The sequence below is a fragment of the Aotus nancymaae genome, unplaced genomic scaffold, assembly GCF_030222135.1.
Source record: "Aotus nancymaae isolate 86718 unplaced genomic scaffold, 86718_ANA_hifiasm-v0.15.2.pri h1tg000039l, whole genome shotgun sequence".
NCBI lineage: Eukaryota > Metazoa > Chordata > Mammalia > Primates > Aotidae > Aotus > Aotus nancymaae.
The window spans coordinates 2,732,238-2,758,518 of record NW_026988453.1 but is presented as its reverse complement, the minus strand read 5'-3'; positions in this window follow the sequence as shown (position 1 = coordinate 2,758,518).

Below are 26,281 nucleotides of genomic sequence, written 5' to 3'. Positions count from 1 at the left end.
AAAGACATGAGTAACAAGGAGTTAAAGACCCTGGTAGTTACATGGTAACCAGTGTGTACCCTCTTGAGAAAAGTCTATCTGCGCTACAATGTAGACATGATTCCATGATAATTAGGTTCAGCAGACAACTCTCTAGGGAATAAACCATATGCAGGAAATAATAGCTCCCATTTGTGAAGTGATTTCTGCATTTGATTTTATGCTATATGCTATAAATATGGTCACAATAGCACATTAAATCTTACCAAAACTCTGTGAGTAAGGTATTATTATAACTATTTTACATTGGACTACTGTGGCTTAGACAGGTTAATAAGTTGGTTCAAAGTAACAAAGTAATGATGGAGCTGGGATTGACACATTAATTCTATACTCCATGCTCTTTATTTTTATAAAAAGCTTGCATTTTAAAAATGACATAACTAATACAGTATATAATCATAAACTCACATACTAGCTTAAGAGATAAAAACGCTACAAGTATCATTGAAGCCCTGTGTGTTCTTATCTCATACCAATCACATTATCCTCTTTTCCCATCAGAAAGTCACTCTCTGTATTTTCTATCTTTTCTATATATTTATTTAATATATGCCAATTTATTCTTTAACAATGTATTGGATTGCTTAAAATATATTTAAAATATATATACATTACAAATTTGTGTAAAGTTTATATATCTCTCTCTGGAATTTGCTCCATTATTTTTGTGAGATTTATTCATGTTAATCTTGGAGTTCCTTTACATTCCTTTACAATTATATGTTGTAATCCATTGCAAGAGTATGGCATAGGTCATTTATCCATGATCTATGGATAAATAGATCACAGATTGGTAGATGTTTTTTGTTGACTCTATTTATTGGCTGTAGCTGGGAACTACTTTTTCTTTGTACATATCTTAACATTTCCTAGGAGTGGAATGGCTGGTGGTAAGGGATGTGAATCTTCCAATTTAGGAGATCCAGATGCGTTTCCTAAGTACTTGTATCAATATACATTCATTCCAGCATTGTTCTCCAAAGTCCCTTGGTATCACTGAATTTTTTTTTTTTTTTTTGTACTTTGGGCTTTGGGGTACATGTGCACATACTGCATCCTGGAGGATTATTGCATAGGTACATACGTGCCATGGTGGTTTGCTGTCTCCATCCCTGACCCCGTCCCATCGCCTACATCAGGCATTTCTCCCAGTGTTATCCCTTCCCATCATCCCCACTCCCACCCTCTGTCCTTCCCCTCCCATCCCCTCCACCACCCCACCTAGCCCTGTGACTGTTGTTCCCTTCCCTGTGCCCAAGTGTTCTCATTGTTCGTCACTGGCCTGTGAGTGAAAACATACAATGTTTGGTTTTCTGTTCTTGTGCCAGTTTGCTGAACTTTGAAACTTTATTTTTGTAAACTTTACTATGTAAAGGGAATCTTCAGTGTGGCTTTTGTTCACATTTCCCTTGTCACTGGTTGAGGGCATCTTTTTAAACTTGTATACCATTTGCTTTCTTCTCCTGTGGATTGCCTACTGATACACTTTGTTCATTTTCCTTTTGTGAGATCATTTTAAGTTGTCTTTCTCTTACTGATTTATGTAAGCTCCTTATATATCCTGAATATAAATTATTTTCTTATTATCTGTATTAAAATATGTTCTTCATGATTATGGCTTATTTCTTCAATTTGTCTGATGTCATTTGATGAACAGATATTTTAAAATTTGAATACAGTCAAATTACTCTTCTTTATGCATCAAAATCTTTATGTTTTTTAAAGTATTCCTTTCTTACTCTAGGATCAGAAAGACTTTAACCTTTTTATGTTAAAAGTTTACTTTTCACATTTGGTTCTTTAATACTTTTGGAATTTATCTTGTGTAAGGTAGGGCATTGAGATCTATCTTTTTAAGCAGAACCAACTATACTGGTTCTATTTATTGACTAGTTTACTCTTTCTTCACAGATTTGCAGTAGAAGAGCAATTTTACATATAGGCATAAATATATTTCTGGATTTTTCATCTGTTCTGTTCATATGATCATCCACATGCCATTATGGCTGTATTTTACTTGTTCTAGTTTTAAATAAACTTTGGTATCCAAAAGGGCTAATAATCTAATAATTTCTTTTTCAAAAATATCATGATTATTGATCCCATTTCTTAGTAGGATATTTTAAAATTAACTTGCAGAATTTCACATAACTTCTGTTGGAATTTTTGCATTATAATTATAGGTTCATTTTGAGAAAAGCTGTATTTAAATATATTGTGTATTTATATATATGAACATGATAAATTGTTTACTTTTTCTTAAATTCTTTTAATAAAATTTTATATTTATTTCTTAAGATATGGCACATCTTGTGTTAGTTTTTTTCTACATTTCACACATTTTTAGATTGTATTGATATTGCATTTTTTTGAATTATATAGTTAGCTTGTGGACACTTTAACAATATTGAATATATTAATCCACAAACATACTATATCTTTCTATTTAAGTCCATTGGAAAGACAGTTGATACTGGTAGAGGAATAAAGTTAACTTTTATATAGTAATTTTAAAAATTAAATTTATTTAGATATAATTTACATGTAAGTACAACATTTATGCACAACTCCATGCAAATTGTTGTGTGAACCAAAGCTTTCAAATCAGTTGGGTAAAAACCTTAGACTAGGTCAGACAAGTTTGTTCATGTCTGTAATCCCAGCACTTTGGGAGCTCAACGTGGGCAGATCACAAGGTCAGGAGTTCAAGACCAGCCTGGCCAACATGATAAAACCCCATCTCTACTAAAAAATACAAAAATTACCCAGGCATGGTGGCTTGTGCCTGTAATCTCAGCTACTCAGGAGGCTAAGACAGAACTGCTTGAACCTGGAAGGTGGAGGTTGCAATGAGCCGAGATTGCACCACTGCACTCCAGCCTGGGTAACAGAGCAAGACTCCATCTCTGAAACAAGCAAACAAACAAAAACACCTTAAAGTATGATTGCTGGATTAACTAATAACACTACCATTAGCTTTGTAATTAATGGTGCAAATTTCCCACAAAGCGTGGTTTTCACTGTATTCAACAAATTCTAATAATTTATATTCTCATAATGTCTCTTAACTTCTCTTGAGACTTCTTCATGGACACCTGTTATTTAAAAGTATTTTGTTGGTATATGGGAGGATCCAAGATGGCTGAATAGGAACAGCTCTGGAGTGCAGTTCCCAACAAGAACAACGCAGAGGGTGAGTGATCACCACATTTCCAAATGAGTTATTACTGCCCACAGACCAGGAGATTCCCAGGCTGAAAAGTGCCATGAATTTCCAGCATGGCTGTTTCAGCTGGTGCAGCGGGTCTCTGCACAAAAACTCACACAAATTTGGGTGGCTGTTTCAACTGGTGCATGGAATGCCTGAGAGACAGAGCCACCATTCAACAGCAAAAAAGGCAGATGAAACAGGGAGTGATCTGGCTCAGCAGGTCCGACCCCCACAAAGACGAGCAATCTGAAACGCTCTGGAGTGAGGGTTTCGCAGCAACTGCACCTGGACCCGGGGTGGTCCAGCTCTGTTGGGGAAAGGACATCCACCATTACCGAGGCAGTCCACCACTACTGAGGTAGTCCACCACTACCACGGCAGTCCGCCATTACTGAGGCAGTCTGCCATTACAGAGGCAGTCTGCCATTACTGAGGGAGACCACCATTACCGAGGCAGTTCTAACTATACCTCTGCAAACAAAACCACAAGGAAGTTTACATAGTAGCTGGGCAGAGCACATGGCAGCTCAGCAATGCCTCTGCTGGCAGACTGTGACTAGGCTACCTCCTCGCTGGACAGGGCATCTCTGAAAAAAGGCAGCAGCATGTCAGGAACTTATAAATAAAGCCCCACCTTCCCAGGACAGAGAACCTGGGGAAAAAGGTGGTTATGAGTTCTGCTGCAGCAGACCTAAACGTACCTGCCCAGCAGCTCTGAACAGAACAACAGGGCTCACAGCTCAGCACTTGAACTCCTGTAAGGGACAGAGTGTCTCCTCAAGCAGCTCCCCGACCCCCATATATCCAAAGAGACACCTCATAAAGGAGAACTCAGGCTGACATGTGGTGGGTATCCTTCTGGGATGAAGATAAGAGAAGAAGAAACTGGTAGTAACCCTTACAGTTCTGCAGCCCCTGTGGGTGATCCCCAGGCAGCAGAGTCTGGATTGGACCTCCAGCAGTCCTACAGCAGACTATTAGAAGGAAAACTAAAAAACAGAAAGAAATAATGTCAACATCAGCAAAAAGGACATCCATTCAGAGACTCCATATGAAAGTCACCAACTACAAAGACCACAGGTAGATAAATCCACAAAGATGGGAAGAAACCAGTGCAAAAAGGATGAAAACACCCAAAACCAGAATGCCTCTCCTCCTCCAAGCAATCATAGCTCCTCACCAGCAAGGGAACAAAGCTGGATGGAGAATGAGTCTGATGAATTGACAGAAACAAGCTTCAGAAGGTGGGTAATAACAACCTTCTCTGAGCTAAAAGAACATGTTCTAACCCAATGCAAAGAAACTAAGAACCTTGAAAAAAGGTTAGACAAAATGCTAATGAGAATAAACAACTCAGAGAAGAATATAAATGAATTGATGGAGCTGAAAAACACAGCATAAGAACTTTGCCAAGCATACACAAGTTTCAGTAGCCAAATTGACCAAGCAGAAGAAAAGGTATCAGAGACTGAAGATCAACTGAATGAAATAAAATGAGAAGATAAGGTAAAAGAAAAAAGAGTGAAAAGAAATGAGCTCCAAGAAATATGGGATTACGTGAAAAGACCTAATCTACATTTGATAGGTGTATCTGAATATGACAGAGAGAACGAATCCAAGCTAGAAAACACTCTTAAGGATATTATCCAGGAGAAATTCCCCAATCTAGCAAGGCAGGCCAATGTTCAAGTCCAGGAAACACAGAGAACACCACAAAGATACTCCTCAAGAAGAGCAATCCCAAGGCACATAATCATCAGATTCACCAGGGTTGAAATGAATGAAAAAATACCAAGGACAGCCAGAGAGAAAGCTGGGTTACCCACAAAGGGAAGCCCAGGAGACTCACAGTGGATCTTTCAGCAGAAACCCTACAAGCCAGAGAGAGTGGGGGCCAATATTCAACATCCTTTAAGAAAAGAACTTTCAACCTAGAATTTCATATCCAGCCAAACTAAGCTTCATAAGCGAAGGAGAAATAAAATCCTTTATGAACAAGCAATTGCTGAGAGATTTTGTCACCACCAGGCCTGCCTTACAAGAGCTCCTGAAAGAAGCACTAAACATAGAAAAGAACAACCACTACCAGCCACTCCAAAAACATACCAAATGGTAAAGAGCATCAACACAATGAAGAAACTGCGTCAACTAATGGGCAAAACAACCAGCTAGCATCAAAATAGCAGGATCAAATTCACACATAACAATATTAACCTTAAATGTAAATGGGCTAAATGTCCCAATCTAAAGACACAGACTGGCAAATTGGATAAAAAGTCAAAAGCCATCAGTGTGCTGTATCCAGGAAACCCATCTCACATGCAAGGACACACATAGGCTCAAAATAAAGGGATGGAGGAAGATTTACCAAGCAAATGGAGAGCAAAAAAAAGCAGAAGTTGCAATTCTAGTCTCTGATAAAATGTACTTTAAACTAACAAAGATCAAAAGAGACAAAGAAGGACATTACATAATGGTAAAAGGATCAATGCAACAAGAAAAGCTAACAATCCTAAATATATATGCACCCAATACAGGAGCACCCAGATACATAAAGCAAGTTCTTAACGACCTACAAAGAGACTTAGACTCCCACACAGTAATAGTGGAAGACTTTAACACTCCACTATCAATATTAGACAGATCAACAAGACAGAAAATTAACAAGGATATCCAGACCTTGAACTCAGATCTGGACCAAGCAAACCTAATAGACATCTACAGAACTCCCCACCCCAAATCCACGGAATATACATTCTTCTCAGCACCACATCATGCTTACTCTAAAATTGACCACATAATTGGAAGTAAATCACTCGTTAGCAAATGCAAAAGAATGGAATCATAACAAACAGTCTCTCAGACCACAGTGCAATCAAATTAGAACTCAGGATTAAGAAACTAACTCAGAACCACACAACTTCATGGAGACTGAACAAATGACTCTTGAATGTTGACTGGATAAACAATGAAATGAAGGCAGAAATCAAGATGTTCTTCGGAATCAATGAGAACAAATACACAATGTTCAAGAATCTCTGGGACACATTTAAAGCAGTGCCTAGAGGGAAATTTATAGCAATAAATGCCCATATGAGAAGTAAGGAAAGATCTAAAATTGACACCCTATCATCAAAATTGAAAGAGCTAGAGGAACAAGATGAAAACAACTCAAAACCTAGCAGAAGACAAGAAATAACTAAGGTAAGAGCAGAACTGAAGGAGATAGAGACACAAAAAACCCTTCAAAAAATTAATAAATCCAGGAGCTGGTTTTTTGAAAAAATCAACAAAATAGACAGGATGCTAGCCAGATCAATAAAAAAGAAGAGAGAAGAATCAAATAGATGCAATAAAAAATGATAAAGGAGATATCATCACCAATTCCACAGAAATACCAACTACCAGCAGAGATTACTACAAACAACTCTATGCACATAAACCAATAAACCTGGAAGAAATGGATAAATTCCTGGACACTTGCACCCTCCCAAGCCTAAACCAGGAAGAAGTCAAAACTCTGAATAGACCAATAACAAGGGCTGAAGTTGAGGCAGCAATTAATAGCCTACCAACCAAAAAAATCCCAGGTCCAGATGGGTTCATAGCCTAATTCTACCGGACATACAAAAAGGAGCTGGTACCACTCCTTCTGAAACTATTCCAAACAATACAAAATAAGGAATCCTTCCCAAATCATTTTATGAGACCAACATCATCCCAATACCAAAACCAGGCAGAGACTCAACAAAAAAAGAAAACTTCAGGCCAATATCCATGGTGAACATAGATGCAAAAATCTTCAATAAAATACTGGCAAACTGATGGCAACAGCACATCAAAAAGCTTATCCATCACGATCAAGTAGGCTTCATTCCAGGGATGCAAGGCTGGTTCAATATACGCAAGTCTATAAATGCAATCCACCACATAAACAGAACCAAAGACAAAAACCACATGATTATCTCAATAGATGCAAAGAAGGCCTTTGACAAAATTCAACAGCCCTTTATGCTAAAAACTCTCAATAAACTAGGTATCAATGGAACATATCTCAAAATAATAAAAGGTATTTATGACAAACCCACAGCCAATATCATACTGAATGGGCAAAAACTGGAAGCATTCCTTTTGAAATCTGCCACTAGACAAGGTTGCTCTCTCTCACCACTCCTATTCAATATAGTCAGAGCAATCAGGCAAGAAAAAGAAATAAAAGGTATTCAATTAGGAAAGGAGGAAGTAAAATTTTCTCTATTTGCAGACAACTTGATTGTATATTTAGAAAACCTCATTGTCTCAGCTCAAAAACTCCTGAAACTGGTAATCAACTTCAGCAAAGTCTCAGGATACAAAATCAATGTACAGAAATCACAAGCATTCCTATACAAAAATAACAGACCAACAGAGAGCCAAATCAAGAATGAACTGTCATTCACAATTGCCACAAAGAGAATAAAAAATCTAGGAATACAACTAATGAAGGATGTGAAGGACCTTTTCAAGGAGAACTACAAACCACTACTCAAGGAAATAAGAGAGGACACAAACAGATGGAAAAACATTCTATGCTCATGGTTAGAAAGAATCAATATCGTGAAAATGGCCATACTGCCCAAAGTAATTTATAGATTCAATGCTATCCCCATCAAGCCACCTATGACCATCTTCACAGAATTGGAAAAATTCACCTTAAACTTCATATGGAACCAAAAGAGAGCCTGCATAGCCAAGACAATCCTAAGCAAAAAGAACAAAACTGGAGGCATCATGCAACCTGACTTCAAGCTATACTACAAGGCCACAGTAATCAAAACAGCATGGACTGGTACCAAAACAGACATGTAGACCAATGGAACAGAACAGAGACCTCAGAGGCAACACTACACATCTACAACCATCTGATCTTTGACAAACCTGACAAAAACAAGCAATGGGGAAAGGATTCCCTGTTTAATAAATGGCGTTGGGAAAACTGGTTAGCCATGGGCAGAAAGAAGAAACTGGACCCCTTCCTGATACCTTACACTAAAATTAACTCCAGATGGATTAAAGTCTTAAACATAAGACCTAACACCATAAAAACCCTAGAAGAAAACCTAGGCAAAATCATTCAGGACATAGGCATAGAAAAGGACTTCATGACCAAAACACCAAAAGCATTGGCAACAAAAGCCAAAATAGACAAATGTGATCTAATTAAACTCCGAAGCTTCTGTACAGCATAAGAAACATTCATTAGAGTGAACCAGCAACCAACAAAATGGGAAAGAATTTTTGCACTCTACTCATCTGACAAAGGGCTAATATCCAGAATCTACAAAGAACTAAAACAGATTTACAAGAAAAACAAACAAACTCTTTCAAAAGTGGGCAAAGGACATGAACAGACGCTTTTCAAAAGAAGACATATAGGATGACAATAAACATGAAAAAATGCTCATCATCACTGGTCATTAGAGAAATGCAAATCAAAACCACATTGAGATACCACCTCACGCCAGTTACAATGGTGATCATTAAAAAATCTGGAGACAACAGATGCTGGAGAGGATGTGGAGAAATAGGAACACTTTTACACTATTGATGGGAGTGAAAATTAGTTCAACCATTATGGAAGACAGTGTGGCAATTCCTCAAGGACCTATAAATATAAATTCCATTTGACCCAGCAATCCCATTACTGGGTATATATCCAAAGGATTATAAATTGTAGTACAAAGACACATGCCCACGTATGTTCATTGCAGCATTATTTACAATAGCAAAGACCAGGAACCAACACAAATGCCCATCGATTATAGACTGGACAGGAAAATGTGGCACATATACACCATGGAATACTATGCAGCTGTAAAAAATGATGAGTTTGTGTCCTTTATAGGGACATGGATGAATCTGGAAACCATCATTCTTAGCAAACTGACATAAGAACACAAAATCAAACACCACATATTCTCACTCATAGGTGGGTGTTGAACAATGGGAACACATGGAAAACACAGGGAGGGGACCATCACACACTGGAGTCTGTTGGGGGGTTAGGGGCGGGACAGTGGTGGGTAGGGAGATCGGGGAAGGGTAACATGGGGAGAAATGCCAGATATAGGTGATGGGGGAATGGAGGCAGCAAACCACATTGCCCTGTATGTACCTATGCAACAATCCTGCATGTTCTGCACATGTACCCCAGAACCTAAAGTGTAATAAAAAATATATATATTAAAAAAAGAAAAAAGTATTTTGTTTAATCTGCAAATATTTGGGTATTTCCCTCTATTTTTCTGTTACTTATTTTTTAATTTAATTTCATTGTGGCCTGATAATGCATTTTGAGTGATTTTTCTTCTTTTAAATTTGTTGTGTTTTATGGCCAAGAATGTGGTCTTTCTTGGAAACATTTTATGTGAACTTGAAAAGGATGTGTATTCTGTTGTTCTTGTATGGAATATTTTATAAGTGATATTTAGATGAAATTGCTTGATAGTGCTGTTCAGTCTTCTCTATCCTTACTGATATTTCAATTGCTTGAGCTGTCCAAACTGACAAGGGTGTGTGAAGTCTCCAACTGCATTAGTTGGATTTGTCTAATTTCTCTTTTTAGTTCTACCAGTTTGTGCCTAAGGTATTTTATTGTTGTCTTGTTAGGTGCATACATATTTAAGATTCTTATGTCTTCCTAGAGAATTGACTGCTTTATCATTATGTGGTAACCCTCTTTATCTACAACAATCTTCCCTGGCCCAAAGTTTGCTTTGTCTTAAATTAGTATAGCTATTTGAAAGATAATTGCTGGACTTAAGATATCTGGAAATAACTCTTTTTTTTTTTTTTTTAAATTTGAGACAGAGTTTGGCTCTTGTTGCCAAGGCTGGAGTGTAATGGCATGATCTTGGCTTACTGCCACCTATTCCAGGTTTCTTTAATTACTATTGGCATGGCGTATTACTACTAGCTTGGGTTTCTATCAGCCATGTTTGTAACTGTTTTTCATTCATTCACTTACCCCTTGTTTTTATCTTCCTCCTTTTAATCTTCTCTTCTTTTTATGTATTTTATATGATTTAATTATCTCTTTATACAATATTAGTTATACTTCTTTGAAAAAAATTGATGCTTGTCCTAAAGTTTATAATATACATTTTAACTAATCTAAGTCCACCTTCAAATAACAGTATACTACTTCCAGTATAGTGCGCCTATCTTATAACTAAACAGTGTCAGTTCCTCCTTGCTACTTCTTATAATATTGCTTTCATTTCACATATCCATATGCTCAAAATGACCAAATACATTGTTACTGTAATTAATGTAAACAAATGTTTATCTTTTAGATTATTTTAGAATAAGAAAATTAAGAGATTCTATAAGTTAAATAGTTTATTTTTCCCCATTCTTTATGTAGATTTAAGTTTCTGATCTATATAATTTTTCTTCTGCCTAAAGAACTTTTTTAACATATCTTTCAGGGAAGATTCGGTGGGAATAAATTCACCCAATTTTTGTTTGTCTGAGAAAGTCTTGGTTTCTCCTTCACATTTGAAAGATAATTTCTAGATTTAAGATATCTAGAAATAATTCTTTTTCTTTTTTGAGACAGAGTTTGGCTCTTGTTGCCCAGGTGGGAGTGTAATGGCACAATCTCAGCTTACTGCAACCTCCGTCTCCTGCTTCAATGTCTGAGTCGCTGGGATTACAGGTGCCCGCCACAATGCCCAGATAATTTTTATTATTTTTAGTAGAGGCAAGGTTTCATTCGCTATATTGGCCAGGCTGGTCTCAAACTCCTGACCTCAGGTGATCCATCTGCCTTGTCCTCCCAAAGTGCTGGAATTGCAGGACTGAGCCACCGTACTTGGCCTGAAATCATTCTTAAATATGTAACTCTAGGCTTATGTTTTACCTCTTTCAACTTCAAAAATATTTACTCCACTTTCTTCTTGATGGCATGATTTCTAACAAAAAGGCTTCTGTAATTCTTACCTGTGTTCTTCTATAGATTAGATGGTGTCCTCCTGGACCCCAAACCCTCTGGCGTCATTTATTTATTTATTTAGAGACAGAGTCTTACTCTATCCTCCAGGCTGGAGTGCAGTGGCACGATCTCACCTCACTGCAACCTCCGTCTCCAAGGTTCAAGTGATTCTCCTGCCTCAGCCTGGGATGACAGGCGCCTGACACCACACCTGGCTACTTCTTTGTATTTTTAGTAGAGACAGGGTTTCACCATGTTGGCCAGGCTGGTCTCGAACTCCTGACCTCAAGTGATCTGCCAGCCTCAGCTTCCCCAAGTGCTGGGATTACAGGTGTGAGGTACCATGCCCAGCCCTGCTCTGGCTTTTAAGATTTGTTTTTTTAATTTTCTGAAGTTTGAATATGATATGACTAGGTGTGATATTTTTGGTATTCATCCTGCTTAGTGTTCTCTGAGCTTCCCAGATCTGTGGTTGTCAGTTATTAATTTTGAAAAGTTCTCAGTTACTGTGATTTCAAATAATTCTTTAGCCCTTCTCTCCTCGTTTTTCTTTTCAATTACATGTACATTACAACTTCTGATATTGTCCCCCAGAAATTGCTTTTTTTAGGAACAATTTTTTTTTCTCTGTTAGATTGGAAAGTGTTTTTTCTTTTGTGCTTGTATCACTTAGGTTTTGCTATAAAACAAACTATCCCAATTTTAATGGATTAAAGTAACACACATTTATTATTATTATTTTTATTTTTGTGGGTACATAGTAGGTATATATATTTATGAGGTACATGAGATATTTTGATACAGGAATGCAACGTGAAACAAGCACATCATGGAGAACAGGATATCCATCCCCTCAAGCATTTATCCTTTGAGTTATAATCCACTTACCCTCTTTAAGTTATTTTAAAATATACAACTAAGTTACTATTGACACTTTAAAAAAAAATTATTCTAGCAAGCAGAGTGATTTGCTAATTTGAGCCAGTCTCAGCTAGTTTTGCTCATCCTTCTATGGTCAACAGGCAGATTGTTTGGAAGAGAGAGGAAAGGAGCTGACAGGTCTAGGATGATTTTATTTGAAATAAATTTGTTCTTCTCCATGTATCTTATATTCAGCAAGCTAGTCTAGGCATGTTTTCAGGTTCACTCCTGCATGTTCTCATAACAGTTTCAGAGAAGTGAAAGAAGAAGAGAAGAAAAAGGAGGAGGAGGAGGAGGGAGAAGAGAAGGAGGGGGAGTAGGGGAAAGAGGAGAGGGGAAAGAGGAGAGGGGAAAGATGAGAGGGAGAGGGGGAAGGGGAGGGAGAGGAAGGAAGAAACACTCAAGTACCTTTAAAAGGCTCTGTTTTCATCAAATTTGCTGTTGTCCTATTGGCCAAAGAAAGTAATGTGACAAGCACAAAGTAAGTGTGGTTATTAAATTATACACTATACATTATTAAAGTAATGAATTCAAGGAGTTATGTAAAATTAAGAACTGTCAATGAACCTACCATGCAAGGTCTATCAAAGTGCTTATTCTTATATTTTTTATAGTAGGTATGTATATGTTGATAATATCTAAAGTTAATAATTTTTCCTATTCTCCTCATGGACAGTATAAGATACTTAAACTCTTAAACTTCATTGAGCCCCAATTGTTTTGCATACATTTTTGTTCTGAGTATTAATTCTACTTTCTTTTAGACTCAATTAACTGATATATTATTGTTTTATATAGTCAACATTTTCCCATCTTATTTACTATTATTAATTTCTTTGCTTCATTACTTCTTGCTTCTCAAGCATTCTGTCTCAAAAATTTTCAATTTTTCTGAAGTTCTTTGCAACTTAATTTAGGGAGATCTGTTGGAAGTAAATCTTTAGAGATGTTCATTAAATAAAAGTGTTTATTTTATCCTTATTTTCAAATCATAATTTAGCTGGTTATGCAATTTTACGCTATTGTTTTTAACAGTATGAAGATGTTTTTATGGTTCTTAGGTTTCTATTGTTGTCAATTTGTTACACCTTTGGGCTTTAGTTCTCTCTCTTTTGTGTCCTTGAAATGGTGACGTTTCATCCTGATTTGTCTAGGTGTGGATTTTTTCTTTATTCTGCTAGTTATTTACTGTTCTTCAATCTGAACTATCAGTTATATTTTTTCATAAAGCCCCTTTATTCTATTCTATTACCTCAGTAAGATACGATGCTCTATCCTCCAAGTCTATTAACTTCTCATTTATATTTAACCCTTTTCATCTCCAGTTTTCTGGGTTAGTCCTTAGATTGATTTTCAAGACCTTACTTCTTTTCTTAGTTATATGCAATTGGCTGTGTAATCTATTCACCGAATTTTAAATTTTAGTGATAATTTTTTTTTTTACATTCTGTTTTCTTGCCTGCCCCTCTCCCCTAACCCCACATAACGTATATGGTATTCTAAGTAGTACCATAAACCTATGTATTTTTTAAAGTTTTATTTTGTTTTTAATTGACATATAATAATTGTACATATTTATGGATTACAGCGTGTGGTTTTGATACATGCATACATTGTATGCATGCATATCAAAGTGATTAGGATATTTATCACCTCGTACATTTATTATTTCTTGCAGTGAGAGCATTCAAAAGCCTCTCTTCTAGCTATTTTGAATTATACATGATTGTTAACTGTGGTCACCCTACTCTTCAAGAGAACACCAGAGCTTATTCCTTCTAACCATAACTTTGTACCCATTGACCACCCTCTCTCCATCCCCGCTCAACCACACTATTCTACTGGTAACCACTATCCTACTCTCTACTTCTGTGAGATCAACATTTTTAGATTCTGCATATGAGTGAGATCATGTGAAGTTTGTCTTTCGGTGCTTTTGAAACGATCTTTGTTTTAAATATATTTTAAATATGTCTATTTTATGTTTTATAGTGATTATCCATGATAAAATCTTTGGGAGTCTAATTCTGTTGTTCATTTCTTGTATTGACTTAAAATTTTCTTTTTACAGGACTTAAATTTATTGCTTCTGTAATTTATAAATATTAAATATATAATATATATCAATGTTATATATTATATATTAAATATGCAAATTTACTAATTAATATACAATAATAATAATTAAATATAGAATTTACTAATATTTACTATAATTCGATATATAAACATATAAATTTTAAAATTATTTTCACAATTTTTCCTTAAATATTTATTTTTGTTTTGTTAAATACTAATTTTATTAACTCTATTTTGCAAATGGTTGAATTGGAATGTGAACATTTGCTTTTTCTGGTAGGAGAATTTCTTTTTCAAATCCTGCTGAACAGTTTTTTGACCCTCTCTCCATCTTGTTGCCAACAACATTGAAAGGTTTAGAATCCTTTGGGCCGAACATTGTACAGTTGAAAAGACTTATCTGATAACGATATGTTTCAAATTACACCCTGATCAGTGTAGAGCTAATACTGGACACTACTGACTGTGTTTTGAACTTCAAGTTTTGGAGAGAGAGAACAGCAACCAAGTACCAAGCTAACTCAATTGAAATCCTGATAGATATGCATGTGGGACACCCATACATAGACAAAAATAACATTTACAACATGATACGTACATATTGCCTATATGCATACACCTATACATGCATGTAATTTAACAATTACAGGAAAATAATGTCATTTTAATTTTTAAAAAATTAGTAAAGATTTTAATTTTTTGGCCGGGCGCGGTGGCTCACGCCTGTAATCCCAGCACTTTGGGAGGCCGAGGTGGGTGGATCACGAGGTCAAGAGATCGAGACCATCCTGGTCAACATGGTGAAACCCCGTCTCTACTAATACAAAAAAAAAATTAGCTGGGCACGGTGGCGCGTGCCTGTAATCCCAGCTACTCAGGAGGCTGAGGCAGGAGAATTGCCTGAACCCAGGAGGCGGAGGTTGCAGTGAGCCGAGATCGCGCCATTGCACTCCAGCCTGGGTATCAAGAGCGAAACTCCATCTCAAAAACAAAAAAAAAAAAAAAAAAAAAAAAAAAAAAAGATTTTAATTTTTTAAAATTAAAATTTTACAATGTATGGGCTATAATGCCAGGAAAGTAATTTTACACCTGTATTCTGTACCCCCAAACCTCTTACCTTCTTCTATTCCTCTCCTCCATCAAACTATATTACCTGTGATCTTTTAATCTAGTTATAGTTGCTATACAAATTTGGAAATTCATAGTATTTCATTAATGATAAACTCTATGAATGTGAAATATCTCATACGCGGGATTGCTAATAAGGCATAGAAATCAGGAGAAAGCTGTTGGATGGTTTCAACTAGGAAAAACATTAAAGTTTGAGCTAAATGTATAATGAGAGACAGGCTCTGGAATTGAGGGGAATGATACGTATTAAAGGAAAGGTTCTACTCTCAGAAGATGATAGGTAGGGAAGATAAAAAGGAATATAACACATCATATGCTTTTTGTTAGCATCAATATTTTCAGTATGTGCTAAACATTCTCTACAATTTCCTTAGGCTGTTGCTAAAGCTGTATTGTATTTAGATCGTTTGTCTAGAGTAGATTTTCAGGAAAATTCATGTTGATTACTGGATTTCTTCTTCTTTGCTATACAAACAATAATAAATCAGGAATAATAGAAATCTAAAAATAAAAAGTAAACACACATTTTTCTTATTCTTGCCCATATGCATGTACAATTTTGCATAATTATAATTATAGTGCTTTCTGATTTTTCTCTTTGCATTTCTGTATCTCTGCATTTTTCTTGTTGTTCAATGTTATCATTTTCAGTGGCTTCATCCTATTTTATCTTTATGATATGGAATCATTTACTTAACTCTCCCTCTGTTACTGGTGGATATTTATGATGTTAACAAGTTTTTTCATTTTGTAAGAAATGCTGTTGTTTGCCCAGTTTTGCCCACTTTTTCCTTTATAACAGAAGCCCAGTTTTGTACACATATCCCTCTCTTGTATAACTTGGAAAGATGTGTCCATTCCTAGTGTCAGGTGGAGACTGGTTATACAAAGCTAATCAGCATCTGGCATTCCTCTGGTGACTGTCACTGGTCTGGGGTGGCTTAGGCTGATGCAAACGGACAGAAGAGGTTTGTATCCCAATGTGTCACTTACTAACTCTATGACTTTGGGACTGATATTTAATTACTCTATGTCTCATTTTCTTTATCTGTAAATTAAAAATAATAATAGCATCTATATCAAGGGTTATTTGAAGTATAAATGAGTATATCTTAAGCTCTAAATAAATTTATAAATGCTTAACACAGTGCTGGCACTTAGCAAATGCTCAATAATGTCACCTATATTTATCAGAGTCCTGTCATTTACATAGTGCAATGTCATCAGAAAAGAGCTTAAGATAGGATTTCATCTATAATAAGCACACAGCTGGCATGTGTGTGAGTGTGTGTATATGTCTGTGTGTCTAGGGGTAACAACTTGAGACCTTGGTCCATTAAAACCTTAGACCTAGGATCATTATTTAGTCTGTGTGACAAATAAGATCCAGAGAGGTAAAGTTAATTCACTCAAGTTGAACGGCTATTTAGCAACCAGTTTTCACTGTTTCAATTTCATTACTTTTTCTTTTAAAGTTTGTAAGATAATACCTCAGCACCTTCTTGTTTGTCTGTCTATTCAGTATTCATTAAAATACTCATTATAAAAGCACCTATTGAGGCCAGGCATTATTGTAGCTTACGGGGGGAATTCAGGGAACAAAAGAGACTGGGTTTTATTCTAAATATGATGGGGAGCCATTGGCTGCCTTTGACGGGGGAAAGGCATGCTATGAATTGTATTTAAGACAAATTGCACTGATTGCTCTATGATTTCTCTGCAGGGAAAGCAGATAGGTAGATCAAGAAGGGTGCTGGGAAAGCAGGTAGGAGGTTGGTGAGGGGTAATAATGGCCTGAAAGGAAATGATAGCAAGAGAGGAGTTGAGAAGTGATGAGATTCATAATACAGTCTCTTTGTTAAAATTTTAAACATGTACATGTGTATAGTGAAGAGAGAAATTGCCCACCCCATACCCTTGCCTCCAGTGCCAATCTTCTTTTCATAGGTAGCCATCATTAATAATTCAGTGTTCTTGTATCACCAAACATTGTCCTATGCCATTCATAAATGGCTTATGTCTATATAAATATGCCAATTTTATTTGCAATGTATTTTCAATATTTTTTTCTTTGTTTTGTGTTGCTACCTCCTATCCTAGAGCTGAAGTAAGACTTAATAATGATTTGAAAGTCCTCAGAAACAAGCCACCTCACATCTGATCATTGGTATAAATAGAATATTTAAAGAGAATGACTTTATTAAGACAACAAGACATCTAATACATCACATCAGAATAGATAAAGCTTTCTTTTTTGCCTTTCTCTTTAATCAGGTGAGTGCAATTTCCCAGGATTTGAATCACGGCTTTATTCCCTTTTTTCTTCTTTCCTTAACCTCAGGCAGAGAACCAGTAGAGGGCGCTGATAACCCTGTACATGCCAGAAGTGTAATGGAAAGATACAAACAAAAAGCGGAATAGGATTTTGAGACAGGGATCATAGCACCGTGCAACTACAGAAATGTAGGCTTTCTTGCTTTGGTGTTTTTTTTTTTTTTTCTCAAAGTTAAAATTATTTATAGTATTAATGGGTGAAGCTTTACCCATATCCCTTTTAGCAACTTTGAATGTAGATTTCCAAAAAATATTCTAACACGTACAATAAATACTTTTGGTAGCGTAAAAATTGTTATTTAATAATATTTTCTCATCCAATTCTGAGTTATTTTGTTTTACTCAAAAGGTTTTCACCCTGAAATCCTTTGGGTAGGCAGAAGCTGGTTAGGATATTGAAGTAGGACTGATCAACAGACAGACTGTATTTTTACTTAATTTATCGTTCATATTGTATATGTGTATATGATGTGTGTGTGTCTGTACATGTATTCAAAATTTAAAAAGCATTCAAAACAGTTACACGCATATCTGTCAAGGGTGTGTAAAATGTCTGTTTGGAGTCATTACTTTTCCTATTGTTGAAAACTCAAATTTATGCGGGGTTTGAATTTGGATTACCACAAAAGCGTAAATAAGCAGAAAGACTCTAGCATTGATCTATTTGTGTATTTATTTATTTCCAGGGGAAATTGGGCCCCTGGGATTGCTATAGAAACAGATTCTTAAACAGTCAAAAAGCGATGTCAAATGATAGAGTGTTAGAAGAACAACATATCATTTTTCTGTAAGTTTGAGCCTGTGTAGTAAGCAGATCTGTTAGTATAATTCCAGCACACTTTTCAGGTATGTAAACTCTTTTAGGATTTCACTTTCACAAACTCTTTCAGGATAATGCTGCTAAAATTAATTACTGTGTATATGTTTTGAAAACCACATTTAATTGCGGAGCACTGTTTATTGATGGATATCCTTGTGTACTAACAGAAAATTCATAGCCAGGAAATATGATATTTTGCCTGTGCTGAAGGATAATGGGCTGCCTTCATCAGCCACTAGAAATGTTAACTTCAGTGTCTCCATTGAGGAATCATATGGGTTCAAAACAAGAAAAATACATTTTCAAAGAAATATACAAGAGTTTATTTTCAAGATGTTTTATACTTTTGTACTTGGAGAGTCTGTGGAAATGGTTAGCCTTAGATCACAGAAAGCTGCTCTCCTTCACGATGGCTAGCTTTGAAGAATGCTAAATGTATTCCGTCATTCATGATGACGGTAGGAGCGCAAACCCAGTGACACTTGAGTCTAGGTATTAGTTTTCCATTCTTTGATGATTTAATGAGCAAAACTGCAACAACCTACGCATTTTTCTTGGCTTACTTCCTTTATAGTAAAATTGTAATAGGATATGGCAGTTCATGGCTTTCTGCCTCTGGATGGCAGTAACTCCTGCTTAAATGTTCATGACCCTTAACTGCAATATTCTAAAGTAAGGATTTCCTGTTCCTTGTCAGTTTTCTGTCCAAAGAAAACACTAATTTTAGTCTGAAATATATATATATATATATACACACACACACATATATATGTCTGTGTGTGTGTATACACACACACACAGACACACATACACACATTTGAAAACTAAGAGCAAGGAGTCTGTTTAATGTTAAAAGTTGGTAACATAAACCCCAGGCTAAAAGGAAAATGAGGACGCAGAGAACTAACCTAAAAAAATTGGCATTTGGATATTTCCATATGTTTATATGCGATTCATTTTCCTTCTTACATAAATTAACAAATGCTGCTGAGCCAACCATATTTCTTACCTCGAGACAACGAGGCATTGCAAAAGCTCTAGGAATATATCCAGGCTTTGGGAATAAGCATGTCTACCACTAGAATTATGTGCTCTGATTAATACAGTCTATCTGGATTTTCTGACTGTGACTTTTCATAGACACAAAGAATTAAAGAGCTTAAACATTAAATAAAGTGAAATGCACACGTTAAATGTAGTTCACTAACTTCTCTATGCAGTGGCTACTGCAATACCATAAAATGACATCTGTGTTGGGCCGTGGGCTGTAATTTACTGTCTCTAATATTTTTCTGGTCTTATTTTTACTCGTCCTTTTAAACCTGTTATTCCTTTCCTTGGGATCCCTGGTTTTCCATCTTGGCCTCACATATCATTGCCCTGCCCACCTCCTTAGATTGCAGTGCCTGAAAGCTCTACTTAGACACCCTTTTCCAGACTTCCCTCTCCACGTTGAGATACTACGGCTGCACCTAAGAAGTCCTTCTGCTGCCCGCTCAGCTCCATAGACTGTGTAGTATCCTGGCAAATCTACATCAATTTGGGTATTCTTTCTTTTTTTTTAACACATGTTCCCCTGAGAATTTAAGATTTTTTGAAAGTGATATATTAAGACCCAAATCCACTGCACGGGCTACATTTCTGGGCATGTCAAATTTTGGTGTCCAATTGAAGTGACATCAGTTTCTGATGGCATTATAATAACTACCTTCAAACCATTGTTGACTTAAGAGACCTTACTATGTACTCATGCATGTAATTCTTTATAACTCAGAAAAAGGAATACAATTCCCATGGCTTCTGGATGATAAATATTTAAAATAAATATTATAATAATTTTTTTACCCCCTCCATGAAATGGTCTCTATAACTATGAGGATGATTTTGTGTTTCCTTTGGGCAAGAGTGGAGAGTCTTTATTCAAAATAAAGATGAACGCAGAAATAGCTGGAACACAAAAAGCGCCAGACCATAGAAGGATACATAACGTTGGCAGAAAAGTCAAGAAGAGAAGTCAAAGAGTCATTAATTCTAACAGTATTAGAAGCAAGTATCGAATGTAGGATGTAAAACTTAGAATCTGGGGTCAGGTTGACAGGAACAAACACGAGAGCAAATTGGAAGGACAAATGAAGTCTAGAGGAGTGAATTCCTAGAGAAACCTTCTGTGCTTTTCTCAGATGACAGATTTAAATCTTTGTGCGTTTGAGTTAGTGCCATAAACTGCTCATAGATAGAGTGGTTCTTATCACTGACCAAAATAAAGCTGTGACTCTGGGGAGTTATTGTATCTGGTGGCATCACCTGGCTTGGGTTACTTTCAGCGTGCAGTGGCAGCCTCACCCTCAACTCAGCAAGAACCGCCTATGTTGCCAATGAAAGGAATGTCATTACTAAACTCCAGTATTCTGAAGATTTGTGTCTGAGTAGGTCAGTGCCCTTAATAACTCTCATGTTGCTCATTTCTGAAATTATAGGGTGCCTTTTAAAAGTGTCTAAAGTGTGTGTGTGTGTGTGTGTGTTTAAGTCAGTGATATTCTAAGTTTTACCTTTGTCCTCTATCTCTGGGTCCTCTCTTGGTTGCTTACCATTCTCTTGCTTTGTTTCTAGTTATTCACTCAAGAAATATGTATTGAGTCCGTAAAAAATCAAGTGTTGTAAAGCATTGTGATAGATACTAGGTATGATGAAATAATACAGGTCTTTTCATCATGACATTTTTAGTTTGGGGAGGGATAAAGACAGACAAAAAGAAATTTCAACTCAGAAGGATGAGGGCTAGATGGGTGTGTAAATGGTGCTAAGGAATCTAGTGGGAACATCCATCATAGGTTGAGGGATAGTGGGGAAGTACAACTCAGAGGGATGAGGGCTAGATGGGTGTGTAAATGGTGCTAAGGAATCTCTAGCGGGAACATCCATCATAGGTTGAGGGATAGTGGGGAAGTCAGGAAAGGTTTGTTGGAGGCAGTGATGCCTGAAGTGGTTCCGTTGTCTGTGGTCAAAGTTGAAACCAGCCAGGTAAAGGGAGAATAGATGTTTGGGAGACAAAACAGTGTATCCAAGACCCAGAATTGAGAAATAAAAAAAAATTGATTGTACCTGAAGCAGATGTCAAGATAGAAGTGCAAGAGATGTATTGGGGGAAATGCTTATGAAGGATAAAGGGGAGAGGAAGCAGAGTAGCAGGGGAGACCCTCAGAGCTTCATTCAAACCTTGTCCTTGTGAAGGGAGGCAGGAAAGAAAGGAGGATGGAATGGGAGGATCCTCAAACTGTAGTACACCTCTGGGGGAATGTCTTGGTCAGGCCTGTGAGGAGCTCCAGAGCAAAATCACTTAGAAGAATTCCACCACGGGGTAGAAGTGGTCAGGCTCCAATACTTCCCTTACCTTCCGCTGTGCTCAGGCATTGTCTGGGGGCAGCCTAAAGAGAGTGGGGTCCTTAGGTGGATCCCTAAGGCATGGCAGCAAGAGTTGGGGACCTACCTAGCTATCCTCCTCCTGGCAGCTTCTCGAAGGGAGATCTGAGTGGCTTACCTGTGGTTGCCTCAGGGTACCATTTCCACTGTACAGTACCATATCTACATCCAAGTTCAGGAAGCGGGTCCTCCATGATTCTTGTAGGCCTCTCCTCCTGAGGAGAGACCTAGCAGAGAGGCGAGTGTAAGAAAAGGCAGCCCCCGTCACTGTCGTCGGTCTCAGGGCTGAGATTGGTACTTATCACCTCCTTTGTTCACTATCCATTCTTACTTCTCTCCAACTTCAGCCATCAGGCTGATGTCTGCAGGTCTTGGTGGCTTAGTTGATGGTATACTCCAAGCCTTATTCCTGAGGGGTTTAAATGCTGTGTAATAATCATGTTTCTTAGGCCAGGGATGCTGCACTTTCATAGTTCTAAATAGGCAGGGAGTGGATCATCCTAAGCGAATCCAGTGAATCACTTGTGTTCCACCCGTATTCCTCACTTTACCCGTGGAGTGAAAGAAGCACTATATTCTGATGATCAAAATCAAACACCCTACCATGTTGGTAATTCCTATTTTTGCCTGTTTGTCCCTGGACAAAATGATCCAAAGTGCTCAGGGGCAGTCATGCTTTATAGTTCCATGAGACCCATGGTGTGTACTTTAGCAAGAGTGGGCTCCTTTGAAGATCAGAAATTCTAACATAGAGTTACAGGTATGTGAAGCACAAAGTACATCAGTGGTCTTTAGAGGGATGTTAAATGAGGCCACTTCAGTTTCTACTCCTTGGTTCTCTGAGTCACATATTCTTCCTACTGGAAACAGCACCATATTGAGGTTCTTTGATTCCGTGTGTATAGTGCATCCTGGAATCTAATCCCTACAGAGTATTGCTTCTAAGCTGGTACTTCTGTCACAGTTTCAGCAGACAGTTGCAGCATTACATGAATCTGACTACTTCTAGATGGCGTAGTAAATAATTTGACCAGTGAATACCAGGACCATGAGTCTTCTCTGACACCTCCTTCACTGGGCAGTGGGTTGCCTGTCAGACACTGTGTTGTGTGGGATTCCATGGCTGGGAATCGTGGACTCTGTAAAACCTCGGGTTCCCCGGAGAGTGCTGACTCTGGCTTTGTGAGCAGAAAGGGCAGTACCATTCCCAGTAGAGGTATCTGTTCCTATGAGTAATAACCCCTGGCCTCCCCAAAATGAAAGAGGACCAATGCAGTCACTAATCACCAGCAGGCCAGCTGATTATCTCAAGTAATGTCGTCATACTGGGAACGCAGGGTTGGTCTGTATGGTTGGCAAGTTGGACATTCAGAGATGGCAGTAGTTAGATTGGTCTTAGGAGGTGGAAGTCCATACTGTTGAGCCCATGCATCACCTCCACGTCTTTCACCATGACTGTTACTTTCATTTGCCCCTTGTTGTGTGGTTGCCAGTGATGATGGCTGGCTAATATCAACTGCATGAGTTATCTTCTCAGTTATTTAGTGCCTCTTCCCCAGTGTATGCTTTCTGGTGGGCATTAAGATGTGACACAGAGATTTTCACACGTTGTTTTCACTTCTATAGGCCACTATCAGATCTTCCAGTTCTTCCTTCTGTGTCTCTGATCAGACAATTGGGCTATTGGCCAGTGCCCAGAACCTGCATATATACTAACATTGGCCCACTTTCCCTTCCACACCACATGAGTGAACAGACACACCACTCTAGATGGCTGTACCTTGCTCCAGAAACATGTTTTGTTTGCCATAATCCTCACATTGCATCTTTTCCTAATGTTGGATCTCGCAGATTGTATGTTCCAGTATCTCCCAGGCTGTATGTACTGCAGCCTGGTTCCATCTAAACTCATTAGCCTTCTATGTTAACTGGTTTAGGAGCTGGAGTACTACTGTATGGCTATAATGAAATACGTTCCCTCCAAAGTCTGAAGAGATCCATGAGCCACTAGACTTTCTTCTTTTTACAGGGAATGTGGGATGTAGCTGTTTGACTTTCACTTTGGAGGTGATGTCCCTGTATACCTCTGACTACTAGGTCCCTAAAAACTTCACTGAAGTGATAGTTTCCTCTGTCATCAAAGGGTTTCTTTTCTGCCTTCTGGGCCACATATAATTTATTGAGGCCTAGCACATCTTGCTCATTCTGGCCAGTCAACTGGATGTCATTGATGTAAGGGATCAAGGCGATATTCTGCAGGATGTCCAGATGGTCCAGATTTCTTAAGACTTATGAAAAAGGATAGTAGATTTAGCACAGCCTCAGAGCAAAACCACAAGTGAATATTATCATCTGTTCCATGTGAATGTGAACTGTTTTAAAGTCTCTCTTCCATTTGGAATAGAAAATAATGCATTTGCCAAATTAATGGGCTCCTATGAAATACCTGGAGCTTTGTAAATCTGCTTTAATAATGATAACTATGTTTGGAATGGCAGCTATGATTGGAACTACTACTACTTAGTTGAGCTGGAAATAGTCCAGAGTCATTCTTCAAGGGCCATCTGATTTCTTTTTTTTTTTTTTTTTTTTTTTTCCGAGACGGAGTTTCGCTCTTGTTACCCAGGCTGGAGTGCAATGGCACGATCTCGGCTCACCGCAACCTCCGCCTCCTGGGTTCAGGCAATTCTCCTGCCTCAGCCTCCTGAGTAGCTGGGATTACAGGCGCATGCCACCATGCTTGGCTAATTTTTTGTATGTTTAGTAGAGACGAGGTTTCACCATGTTGACCAGGATGGTCTCGATCTCTTGACCTCGTGATCCACCCGCCTCGGCCTCCCAAAGTGCTGGGATTATAGGCGTGAGCCACCGCGCCCGGCCTTCATCTGATTTCTGCAGGAAATAGACTGGTGAAGTAAGTGAAAGTGAGACCAAGACTGCTCTCTGTACATCTTTTGAATCTCTAATGTGGCTCTAATCACTGTCATCCCCTCTGAGGTGAAACATCTTTTATTTACTTTATTGGCTGGAGCGGGAGGGAGTTTGAGAGTTTTTCACTTAGTCCTCCCCAGTATGATGGTTACTAATTATTTTCGATTTGATGACTAAGGCTTGTTTCGATTTTCATTAAATTTTGAATGTTTTTCTCATTCTTACATGCTTCAGACATCAGAAAAGAAATGTTTAGTCAGGTATCACACCCAGATTCTTAATAAAAACATAACATCTTCCACGATCTCAGGCTCAACTGTATTAGACTATGCATAATTCCTGAGTTGGGTCCTCAAGTGTTTTTCTTAGTCCGGTCCATAAGATTATAGCTGTAACAATATTCTCTGCCTGCTATAGAAATTAGAGGTTAATCTCCAAAGATGCTTCCTTCTCCTAATTATTCTAACTATCTGAACCGTGTGTGTGTGTGTGTGTGTGTGTGTGTGTGTGTGTATGCGTGCATGCATTTAACTAGATAACTGAAATCCCTAGCTATGTGTATCTAGGGGACTGAAGATGTTTCATGTATGTCTAGGCCAGCTTATATAAGTATATGGAAATAGAATGAAACAACATGAAACGCCCCATCTCTTTTTCTAATTTTATTAACTTTAAACAGTTCATTATCTTTTTTTATAATTTCAACTTTTATTATAGATTCAGAGGTACGTGTGTAGGTTTGTTGCATTGGCATATTGCATGCTGCTGAGGTTTGGAGTATAAATGATTCTGTCAGCCAGGTAGTGAGCATAGTACCCAATAGTTTTCAACCCTTACCCCTGCCCAGCCACCCCCTTTTAGCAGTTCCTAGTGTCTATTGTTGCCCATTTTATGCCCATGAGTACCCAATGTTTAGCTCCCACTTATAAGTGAGAATATGTGATATACATCTATTTTTTTGTTCTTGCATTAATTCACTCAGGATAATGATCTCCATCTGCACCCATGCTGCTGTAAAGGACGTGCTTTTGTTCTTTTTTATGCTTACATAGTACTAATGATGTATATGTACCACATGTTCTTTATACAATCTGCTGTTGATGGACACCTAGGTTGATTCCATGTCTCTGCTACTGTGAATAGCGCTGTGATGAACATATGAGTGTGTGTGTCTTTTTGGTAGAACTTTTTTGTTTTTAATATATATATACTCTATAATGCTGGGTTGAATGACAGTTCCAAGTTATTTGAGAAATCTCGCAACTGTGTTCCACAGTGGCTGACCTCATTTACATTCCACCAGCAATGTCTAAGTGTTCTCTCTTTTCTCCACCGCCTTGCCAGCATCTGTTGTTTTCTGATTTTCTATTAATAGCCATTGTGACTGGTATGAGATGGTATCTCATTGTGATTTGGA